The sequence below is a fragment of the Elephas maximus genome, chromosome 22 (assembly GCF_024166365.1).
Source record: "Elephas maximus indicus isolate mEleMax1 chromosome 22, mEleMax1 primary haplotype, whole genome shotgun sequence".
Lineage (NCBI taxonomy): Eukaryota > Metazoa > Chordata > Mammalia > Proboscidea > Elephantidae > Elephas > Elephas maximus.
The window spans coordinates 67,009,783-67,021,718 of record NC_064840.1 but is presented as its reverse complement, the minus strand read 5'-3'; positions in this window follow the sequence as shown (position 1 = coordinate 67,021,718).

Below are 11,936 nucleotides of genomic sequence, written 5' to 3'. Positions count from 1 at the left end.
CTCCCCTCTAATTAAAATCCTTCAGTATCTCCCCAAAGATTTCAAGATAAAGATCAAACTCCTTAGCTTAGTAAAGAAGACTCTATGGACTCCATCTGCTTTTCCAGTTTCCCCTCCTGCCCCTCCCCCACACAGACCCTTGGCTCCTGCTACTCCTAGAATGCTGTATCAGCCCGTTCAATCACCTACCCACCCCACCCCCACTTAACACGGGCTATTGTCCCTGCCTGGAACATTCATACTTCTCTTGCTGTCCTAGCCATTGCCCAAGATGTTTCTCCAGGCTATATCCTCTGTCGTGGAGTCAGTGCTGACTCATGGCAACCCCATGTGTGTCAGGGCAGAACTGTACTCCATAGGGTTTTTAATGACTGGTTTTTCAGAAGCAGACCGCCAGGTTTTTCTTCTGAGGTGCCCTTGGGCAGACGCAAACCTTTCAGTTAGCAGCCAATTGCTTAACTGTTTGCACCACCCAGGGACTCCCTGGAAAGCCTTACCCCTCTCCAACCTCAACTCAATTTTACATGACCATATCATCCTGTGCTTGTTTTTAGCATAATAGCGGATGGAGTGCAGGACACTTGGGAATTTTAAGCTTTCTAAAGCTGGTTCATTGGAGCTATAAGATTAAACAACAATTGCCCATTAAAAAGTTGACATATCTGGGGTCTTAAATGCTAACAAGCGGCCATCTAAGATGCATCAATTGATCTCAACCCACCTGGATCAAAGGAGAATGAAGGACACCAAGGTCACAAGGTAATTATGAGCCCAAGAGACAGATAGGGCCACATAAAGTAGAGACTACATCATCCTGAGACCAGAAGAAATAGATGGTGCCCGGCCACAACCAATGACTACCCTGACAGGGAGCACACAGAGAACTCCTGAGGGAGTGGGAGAACAGCGGGATGCAGACCCTAAATTCTCATAAAAAGACCAGACTTAATGGTCTGACTAAGACTAGAAGAATCCCGGCGGTCATGGTCCCCAAACCTTCTGTTGGCCCAGGACAGGAACCATTTCCGAAGCCAACTCAGCAGACATGGATTGGACCGGACAATGGCTTGGAGAGAGATGCTGACGAGGAGTGAGCTACTTGCATCAGGTGGACACTTGAGACTATGTTGGCATCTCCTGTCTGGAGGGGAGATGGGAGGGTAGAGAGGGTTAGAAACTGGCAAAACCGTCACGAAAGGAGAGACTGGAAGGAGGGAGCGGGCTGACTCATTAGTAGGAGAATAAGTGGGAGTATGTAGTAAGGTGTATATAAGCTTATATGTGAGAGACTGACTTGATTTGTAAACTTTCACTTAAAGCACAATAAAAATTATTTAAAAAAAAAGTTGACATATTTTGTTAGTGGCTGTGACTGTCCCTTAGGCACTTGATAAACATGATGCGATGATTCCATTTTTACTCAATTTTCTTTATTAATATTTGTGTTAATGTTCCTCCCTCTTTTAATTTTTAATGGACTTGGTATTTTGCTGAGAGTTTATTTCTATGTAAAGGGTGCTTTGGTTTGCAGATCTCTATTTGGGAAGGTCATCATCTTCAGCCAAACATACATTTCAGAAGAGACCAACAGAGAACAGTGAGGGAGAGAGGAGACACTGGCAGGCCATGTGAGTCAAGACTGGAGATTTATGGGGGGACAGAAGTGCTAGCCAGAGGACCTACACGTTCCCATTACAGAAGTGAAGATAATGCTATTATTGTTTGTTTGTTTTGGCTGTGGCTGTTTTAGGTAAAATCACATAACATAAGATTAGATGCCATTCTTAAACTCCAGACACATACTGAAGTATGCAAATAATGCAGCATTAATAAGATGACAGAATAAGTAATCCGAGAAGCTGGATTATGTGAAGAATTGGAGAAAGACGCATTAACAACCCGCGAGATGCAGATGACACAACCTTGCTTGCTGAAAGTGAAGAGGACTTGAAGCACTTACTGATGAAGATCAAAGACCACAACCTTCAGTATGGATCACACCTCAACATAAAGAAAACAAAAATCCTCACAACTGGACAAATAAGCAACATCAGGATAAACGGAGAAATTGCTGAAGTTGTCAGGAATTTCATTTTACTTGGATTCACAATCAACGGTCATGGAAGCAGCAGTCAAGAAATCAAACGACATATTGCATTGGGCAATTCTGCTGCAAAAGACCTCCTTAAAGTGTTAAAAGCAAAGATGTCACCTTGAAGACTAATGTGCACCTAACCAAGCCACGGTATTTTCAATCACTTCATATGCATGCAAAAGCTGGACAATGAATAAGGAAGGCTGACGAACTGATGCCTTGGAATTATGGTGCTGGTGAAGAATACTGAATATACCATGGACTGCCAGAAGAACAAACAAATCCATCTCGGAAAAAGTACAGCCAGAATGCTCCTTAGAATTGAAAATGGCAAGACTTTGTCTCATACTGTGGACATGTTATCAGGAGAGACCAATCCCTGGAGAAGGACATCATGTTTGGTGTGATGGTTAAGGATGTGTGTCAACTTGGCTGGGCCATGATTCTCAGTGGTTTGGCAGTTACTAATGCAGTTTTTAATGCAGTTTGGTAGTTCTATGATGTGATCACTTCCATGATGAGATTTGATATAATGTGATCACTTCCATGATGGGATCTGCTGTGGGTAGCCAATCAGTTGAAAGAGATTTTCCATGGGCATGTGGCCTGTATCGAATATAAGTGGACATTCTGGCAAGGCTTTTGGGCTTTTTGCTCACTCTGGATCCCGCAGCTGACTCCTGTTCGGCTGACCTCCAGTACTTGGGACTTGAGCTAGTGGCTTACCTGCAGTCCTGCCTGTCGACCTTGGGATTCATCTATCTTCCCAGCCTGTGAGCAAGAGCCCTGCTCTCTGGCCTGGCAATCTTGGGTTCAACAGTCCCTGCAGCTACGAGAATCAGGAGAAGCCTCTATCCTGACCCACGGACTTGGGATGTTCCAGCCTCTACAACCTTGTGAGCCATTTCCTTGACATAAATCTCTCTATATACATATATTTATACACTTCATTGATTTTGCTTCTCTAGAGAACCCAGCCTGAGACACTTGGTAAGGTAGAGGGTGAGCAAAAAAGAGCAAGACCCTCGATGAGATGGACTGACACAGTTGCTGCAACAATGGGCTCAAACATAGCAACAACAATGAGGATGGCACAGGACCAGGCAGTGTTTTGTTCTGTTCTACACGGGATTGCTATGAGTCAGAACCAACTCAACGGCACCTAACAACAACAATGGCAAATGACATAAATGTATACTTATTGTTGTGTGCCTTTGAGTTTATTCTAACTCATAGCAGGTCTATTTAATGTGGAAACTAAATAAAAACATACCCAGATCAAAAAAGCAAGAGTGATATAAAGCCTTAATCACTACACGAGTAAGTCTGCATTAGAAGCATTCAGAAAGAATAGATTTTAAAAGGGAGAAGGAGCGACAAGACTGTGAAGATTATGTCTCACACCAAGAACTGATACGGTAAAGACAGCTCAAGGGCAGGGGCTGCATATTTTTCACGTTTGCTTTTCCTTGTTTGGTCTTCTAAACAGCCATTCTTTCCCCAAGAAGGGCTTACAGGGTGATTTGTGACAATTTTACTACCAGACAGAAGATCTGAACTAAAATCCTTCATCTAATTTTATCATCTCCGTAATCGCAAATGAGGAAGCAGCTAACAGTGGCAAAATGTGGCTAATATCTCACCTCCCTAAAGGGCTGTAACAGGTGATCTTCTGAGATTTCATCCCAAAATAAAACTCTCTGATCCCACGAACAGTGTCCAGGAGCAAAAACTCTGCATGGAAGAAAAGATTAAGCAAATAAAGAGATAATAAAAGCAACTGGAGCCATCCTAGACTAAGCTTTCTGGGGATATAAAACAGAAATGATGTTTGGACATAACAAGTTTCGGATTAAATACTCTTCCTTCATTCTCTTTTCTAATAATTCAACATGACCAAAAACAAACCCAGTGCCGAGGAGTCGATACCGACTCATAGCGACCCTATAGGACAGAGTAGAACTGCCCCATAGAGTTTCCAGGGAGCACCTGGCAGATTCGAACCGCCGACCCTTTTGGTTCGCAGCCGTAGCACTAAACCACTACCCCACCAGGGTTTCCTAATTCAACATTCAAAAATTAGCTTTTGAAAACTCAAATTTTATTCACGAAGAGAAAAAGGTAGATGAAAAACATGAATATAAACTTTAAACATTTTTTTAAACCTATTCTCAGGAACACTTATAATGTTTACTGTAGCGTGCTGGTAACTGAATTAAGTATTGCATGTCTTGCTAAGATCAATTCTTTCCATTCCAAATTTAGAAAGCATTTAGGTATGTGTGGGGAATGTCTGCATAGAGATACAACATTGTTTCCCCAAATCATGTTCTTTCTTTTTATCTCCTAAATATAATCCTAGTTTCAATTGTTTTTCAAAAATTTTTATTTGTAAGATAAGACCCGAATATTTACTACTTTTTTTTTTCTTATTGAAGAATAAAAGATGAGCAATAAGAGCCCGACGGTTCAGGCTGTGTATTTAATTCACTGTTAAACACTGCCATCTAGCAGGAAGCAAGCCAGTGAAGAGTTACCAGAAGCAGGGAACGTCAAAACGAGAGCAGATCTAAAAGAGTCACCTGATGCCACAAAACTGCCTCTGGACTGGAGGCAGGGGAAGGACAAACTTCTAAAATGGAGACTTGGGCAGCTCTCCCATTTAGTGTGCTAATGTCTGGACTGTTTATTTCCAGTTAAAATGCAGGTTTTCAGGCTCCTCCTAAATTTAAAAAAAAAAAAAACCTGAATCTACCATCTGAGACCCTGGTGGACCCCGGAGAAACACTGCCGTAGTCGTAGATTGACGCCTCTAGCAAGCCCGAGACTGGCCCTAAGTCCCTGGGGTGCTTTCTCTTGAGAGAAGGGAGGCTGCACAAGGGGGATGCAGTTCTGAAGACCGAGCTGCCTGACTCAAAACTCTACCCCGTCACAGCGCATGTGTCACTGCCCCCAATGAAATTCATAATCCAAGTCACGACACGCCTAACATTCTATCCAACTATTTCACCGAACTGTGGCAGTGAGGAGGGGGCGGCCTAACGAAGCTCTAGGGTTAAGAAAAACAGTAATTTTGCCTTACATTTGCTGTATATACAAGAATCATTAGAAGATCCCCCAGAAAATGCCTTAAAAGTCACAGCAATGTTGTTTTTATCTCACACACAGTGAGTTCTACTCTGAGGGTACTAAAAAAAGGCAAACCCTTTGTCGTGGAGTGGATTCCGACTCCTAGCGATCCTATAGGACAGAGTAGACATGCCCCACAGGGTTTCCAAGGAGCGGCTGGTGGATCCGAACTGCCAGCCTTTTGTTTAGCAGCCGAACTCTTAATCACTGCGGCAACAAGCCTCCCTGGAGGTACTAACTGGGTACTAAACGACCCAAGAAGCGGTTTTCATATTGATAACCAATGCCTGCTGTCCCTGGGGCTCTTGGGGGCGTTTTTTTTCCAGGACATACACAACGCTCTCCACAGCTGGAAAGGCAGAACTGCTCGGACTTCAAAACATCATTTTAGCAACAAGTAAGTCTCAGGGAAAACATGGGGAAAAGAAGTGATTCACGATGCACAAAGGCAGAGGTTAGGGTCCTGGAAGCGGCGAGACTTGGGGGCAGATCGTGCAATGGGAAGGGCGGGGAGAACCGGGGCTCCCCGGGGCCGCGCGCCGCCCCCCAGGGCTCCAGCGGACGCTCCTGCGCGCCACCGGCCTCCCACCTGGGATTTTTCAGCAGCCTGACAGCTTGAAATTTCAGGGTGCCTATGTTCCCCCAACACCCTTGGATTCTTTTGCAGCACACAACGCTGTGCGTCTCGTACACACACGCCCTCGCTGCGCAGGGGACGTTTCCTTCGGCTGTGATTCCGCCGGCGGCTTCCGAGCTTCCATGGACACCAGGAATGTCTCTTCTTGTTCCTCGGCATCAAGACCCGGCCCCCACCAAGCTATGACCCGAGCCAGAAAAGACCCAGCGATTCACACTCACCTCGCCTCGGGGAAGGGGGCTCACCGTGCTGGTTGTAACCCGGCCGTTTCCCACTTTCGGTTTGCGCCCCCGGCCGAGCTCGGGGGAAGACCTGGAATGGCAAGATGGAAATGGCGACAACGGCGAGCTCGGGCGGCTTTGTACGCGTCCAGGCCGAGGAATCCTCGATCCAGGTTTTCAATAGTGTCCCGTTTGAACGCCAGGGGGACCCCCGTTCAGGCGAGGACCAGCCAGGCCCTCCCCACAGTCTTCCACTAGGACTGGAGCTCACCCGGAGGCGCGTGTTGGGCTCTCCTGCATCACTCTCCAGGAAAATTGAGAACCCTTTAAGTCGAGCCCAAGGAGCCCTGGTGGCGTAGTGGTTAAAGCGCTTGGTTGTTAACGGAAAGGTCGAGGTTCGAACCCATCAGCTGCTCTACAGAAGAAAGACGCAGGCAGTCTGCTTCCATAAAGATTACTGGCCTCTGGGGCAGTTCTACTCTGCCCTGTAGGGTCTCTATGAGTCGGAATGGCCTGGACTGCAGGGGGGGTTGATTTTTGGTTTTAACTAAAGCCGGAGCCTGGGCCCCCTTAAATCATCCTCCTCATAGTGTTTGTTGGGTAAACCAAGCAGGATGATCATTTAGGTCGATTTTACTGGTAAAGGAAAACTGACTTCAAGCAATTCACTGCCATATTCAGATGACACAATTAAAATCCTTTGGCTCTAGTCTAGGACAGTGGTGTCACTCTTGGACCGCACAGGGTGACACGTCTGAGGAAGTGACACCAAATGGCTGTCTCTAAAAATTTTATGCCGTGTTTCAGCTGAAATTTTTTATTAAAATATCCCTGTAGTTGGTTTTAACAATAAACCCCTAGCGACCCTGCCCTAGCTAGCAGCGCCCCCACCTCATTCATTTGCCCCCAAGGGGCTGGAGAGGGAGTGCGCACCGCCACGTACACGCTCAGCTGCTCCAGGGCTCCCACTGCCGCTGCCGGTGCGCAAAGGTCCAGCCGCCTTCCGCGAGCCAGGCGGCCTTCCCCCGGCCCGGCGGCTCAGTGCCCACAGAGCTGCCACGTTCCCAACTGCGCGCGCACCGCGCACCAAACTTGCAGCACTTTCTCCCAGCCCCACCCGTTGTCACCCTCCCTCCACTAGCCAGGCCAGGTTGCCATAACAACGGGTAGGACTGCTCCAGCACTGGCAAAGCCAGCCCAGTGAGGAAGGCACGCAGCTCCTCTCCTGCGGGCGCCCTCCTGGTCTCAGGGCAGGCTCCCTCCGAAGTGGCTTCCGGGAGGGGAACACTGTATGCTTGGACCTGAGTTTCTTTCATGTGCTTCTAGGAAAAGGCAGCAAGTTTGAGCAACTGTGTGGAGAGTACTGATAGGTCCCCTAAAAAAAAAAAAAGGTCCCCTAGCAGAAGCATTTTTCGTTTTGCCAGAGGTTTTCCTTAAATTTCCAAAAGATGGCTTTACATTGAGATTCCAGGGCTCTCTTGTCGGGAAGTTTGGTTTAAAACACTTAGCAGCGTCCTCAGAGCAGACATAGAATCAGTGGATATTCTTCACCCAGGAGTGACTAACCAAACGGCACTGCATTGAATTAGAATTTACACGTAACGTTAGTACAAAAAAAATTACTAAGGATTCTGTATGGTCTGGTACGGGAGGAGGCTTTGGTACGGGAGGAGGTTTTGGTACGGAAGGAGGTTTTTGGGGCCAGGGGGTGGGAAGGAGGTGAGGATGTGACACAATGAGTTATTGCACTGGGTGACATCAAGCCTAGTGACACCACTGGTCTAGGAGGTGACAGACCTGGGGAGGTAATTCAAGACCTAGGGAGGAAAGGGACTATGTTGAGATGAGTGACGTTCCTAGGGTACGCTATCCTGTCCCTGAGAGTGGCAGCTGCTACCCTAGGAACCTCAGTGCCCTTATCTAGTCCTGGCCTTCAGACCTCCAGTGCAGAGTGCCTCAAGTTCCTTCTCTGTAAAAACAGGTTGGTAATAGTAAAACCAATACCAAACTAAACCCGCTGCGGTCCACTCGATTCTGACTCATAGCGAACCTTTAGGACAGAGTAGAACCGCCCCATAGGGTTTCCAAAGAGTGCCTGGTGGATTCCAACTGTGGACCTTTGGGTTAGCAGCCTTAGCACTTAACCACTATGCCACCAGAGTTTCCCAGTAATAATAATAAAAACTCCTTAAAAAACACCAAATACAAAGGAAAAGATTGAAAATGTGGGTGTCATTAAAAGAATTTCTGTTCATCAAAAGGCACCATTAAAAGGATGAAAAAGCAATCCACACTGTACACCAATGCTCATTGCAGCATTATCCACAATAGCCAAAAGGTGGAAACAGCCTAAATGTCCATCGACAGATGAATGGATAAATAAGATGTGCTATATACATACAACAGAATATTACTCAGCTATACAGAGATATACAGAGAAGTCCTGACACACGCTATGACGTGATGAATCTTGAAAACATTATGCTGAGTGAAATAAGTCACTCACAATAAGAAAAATATTCTATGATCTCAATTATATAAAATATCTAGAAGAGGCAAGTGCATAGAGACCAGAGTTTTATTAGCGGTTACCAACAGTGGGCAAGAAGGAGAGGGAAAAGGAAGACACGATGCTTAGGGAACACTAAGTTTCTGTTAAGGGTGTTAGAAAAATTTGGGAACGGTTAATGGTGATTGTTCAACAACACAATGAACATAATGTCACAGAACTGTACATGTGAAAATTGTAGAAATGCAAATATTCTGTTACCTATATACTTATCAAAACGAACAAAAAAAGTAACAACAACAAAAGCAGCTGTCTCAGTCATCTGGTGCTGCCATAACAGACAGCCCACAAGTGGATGCCTTTAACAAAGAGAAAATTATGTTCTCACAGTCTAGTAGGTTACAAGTCCAAATTCAGGGGGTCAGCTCTTGGGGAAGGCTTTCTCTGTCGGCTCTGGAGGAAGGTCCTTGTCCTCAATCATCCCCTGGTTGAGGAGCTTCTCAGGCGCAGGGACCCCGTGTCCAAAGGACGTGCTGTGCTCCTGGTGCTGCTTTCTTGCTGGTATGAGGTCCCCAACTCTCTGCTTGCTTCCCTTTCCTTTTCATCTCTTGAGAGATAAAAGGTGATGCAGGCCACACCCCAGGGAAACTCCCTCTACATTGGATCATGGATCTGACCAGGGTAAGGGTGGTGTTACAATCCCACCCTAATCCTTTTAACATAAAAATACAATCACAAAATGGAGGACAACCACAGAATACTGGAAATCATGGCCTAACCAAGTCGATATACGCATTTTGGGGGGGACATAATTCAATCATGACAGCAACTCCATAGTGGGAGAAGATACTTGCCATAGATTTATCTAACAAAGAATTCATATCTAGAATATATAAAGAACTCCTACAACTCAACAAGAGAAAGATAAACAACACAATTTTAAAAAGAAGAGAGCAGGGCAAAAGACCTATACAGCGCTTTTCCAAAGAGGAATTCAAATAGTCAGAAAGTATGTGAAAAGGTGCTTAACTTCTTTAGTCATCAGGAAAATGCAGATTATCACAACAATAATATACTACTACCAAACCAAAAAAATTAATTAAAAAAAAAAAAAAAACCAAGCCCCTGTTGCCATGAAGTCAATTCCAACTCATAGAGACCCTATAGGACAGAGTAGAACTGCCCCATAGGGTTTCCAAGGAGCAGCTGGTGGATGTGAACTGCTGAATTCTTGGTTAGTATCCTGAGCTCTTAACCATTGTGCCACCAAAACAAATAAACAAACCAAACTCGTTCCAACTCATAGCAACTCTATAGAACAGAATACTGCTCCATACGGTTTCCAAGAAGCAGCTGGTGGATTCGAACCGCCAACCTTCTGGTTAGCAGCTGAATGCTTAACCACTGCACCACCAAGGCTCCATGATCCTATACTACTACACATCCACCAAAATGGTTACAAATTTAAAAACTAATACTACCAAAGCGAAGGCAAAGCTGTGGAGCACCTGGAAAGCTTATGCACTGTTGGTGGGCATGTCATTATTACAGCCATTTTGGAAAACTGCCTATCAGTTGACATTGAGAGTCAAGATACAGAACATTTCCATCATCACGAGGATTCCTCGTGTTGCCCTTTTACAGCTATATCCACTTCCCTCCCAACCCCTCTTTAACCCTGGCAACCATTCATCTGTTCTCCATTTCTATAATTTTGTGATTTCAAGGATGTTATATAAATGGAATCATACAGTATATAACCTTTTGACATTGACTTTTTTCACTCACCCTAATTCTCTGGTGATTTATCAAGAGTTTGCTCATTTTTATTGCTAGGTAGTATTCCCTGATAAGGATGTACCACTGTTTGTTTAACCATTCATCTGCTGAAAACATCTGGATTGTTTCCAGTTTTTTTTTTAATATAACAACTTTGCTGAGCTATAAATCTCATACTGCACAATTCACCACATAAAGTGTATAAATGTAATGGTCTTTACACTTTAAAACCTTTTCAACACCCTAACAAGAAACCCCATAACCGTTAGCAGCAGCCACTCCCCATTTGCCCTTAGCCTTGCCTCCACCCAAACTCTAGGCAACCACTAATCTACTTCATGTCTCTCTCTCTCTCTCTCTCACTCGCTCGCTCGCTCGCTCTCTCGCCTATTCTGCCCAATTTCATGTAAATAAAATATGTGGTCTTTTGTGACCGGCTTCTATCATGTACCATAATGCTTTCAAGGTTTATCGATGTTGTACCACCTATCGATGCTTTACTTATTTTTATTGTGTAAATATACTACATTTTATTTGTACATTCATCAGTTGATAGACATTTGGGTTTTTACACTTTTTTGGCTCTTATGAATAATGCTGCTATAAACATTTGTGTACAAATTTTTGTTTGAACACATATTTTCATTTCTCTTGGGTACAATTTTGGAATTGTATGAGTGACCAGTGCAATTGTTGAGTCGTACAGGGTTGCCATGAGTCGGAATCGACTCGACGGCAGTGGGTGGGTATGGTAGCTCTACGGTTAACCACTTGACGAAGTACCAGACTGTTTAACACAGTGGCTGCAGCATTTTACATTCCCACCAGCTGTGTTACGAGGGTTCCAATTTCTCCATATTCTCACCAACAGTTGTTATTATCTGACTTTTTGATTCTAGCCATCCTAGTGGGTATGAAGTAATACCTCATCGTGGTTTTGATTTATTTGCACTTCCCCTTTTTAAAGCAATTCACTTAGTGGGAGTTTGCAGGTGGTGGGTGTTGCCCAGCCTTTGATTTCTTCCACATGGTTTTTAACTGGGTTTTACTGTCATAAAAGGGTATGTGTACGCATGGTAATGTGACTTTCCTGTACTCTAAACCAGTCTTTTATAGGTGAGAAATCTAATGAAAACAGTAACAACTACTTTTTATGAAACTATTTAAACTATGCATTTAGATAGCTGCCATTCAGTCAGCTCCAACTCATACCAACCTTATGAACAACAAAATGAAACATTACCTACTCCTGCATCATCCTCACAACTGATTAAATCCTTCCTTGTGGCTATTGTGCCAATCCATCTCATGAAGGGTCTCCCTCACCCTCGCTGGCCCTCTGCTTCACCAAACACAATGCGCTCCTCCAATGATTGACCCCTCCTGATAACCTGTCCAAAGCAAGCAAGTTGGTCAATGTTCAGTTGTGATCCATTAGGTTTTCACTGATTAATTATCAGAAGTAGATCACCAGGCATGTCTTCCAAGTCTGTCTTACTCTGAAAACTCTGCTGAACCCTGTGCACCATGGGTGACCCTGATGGTATTTGAAATACAGATGGCATA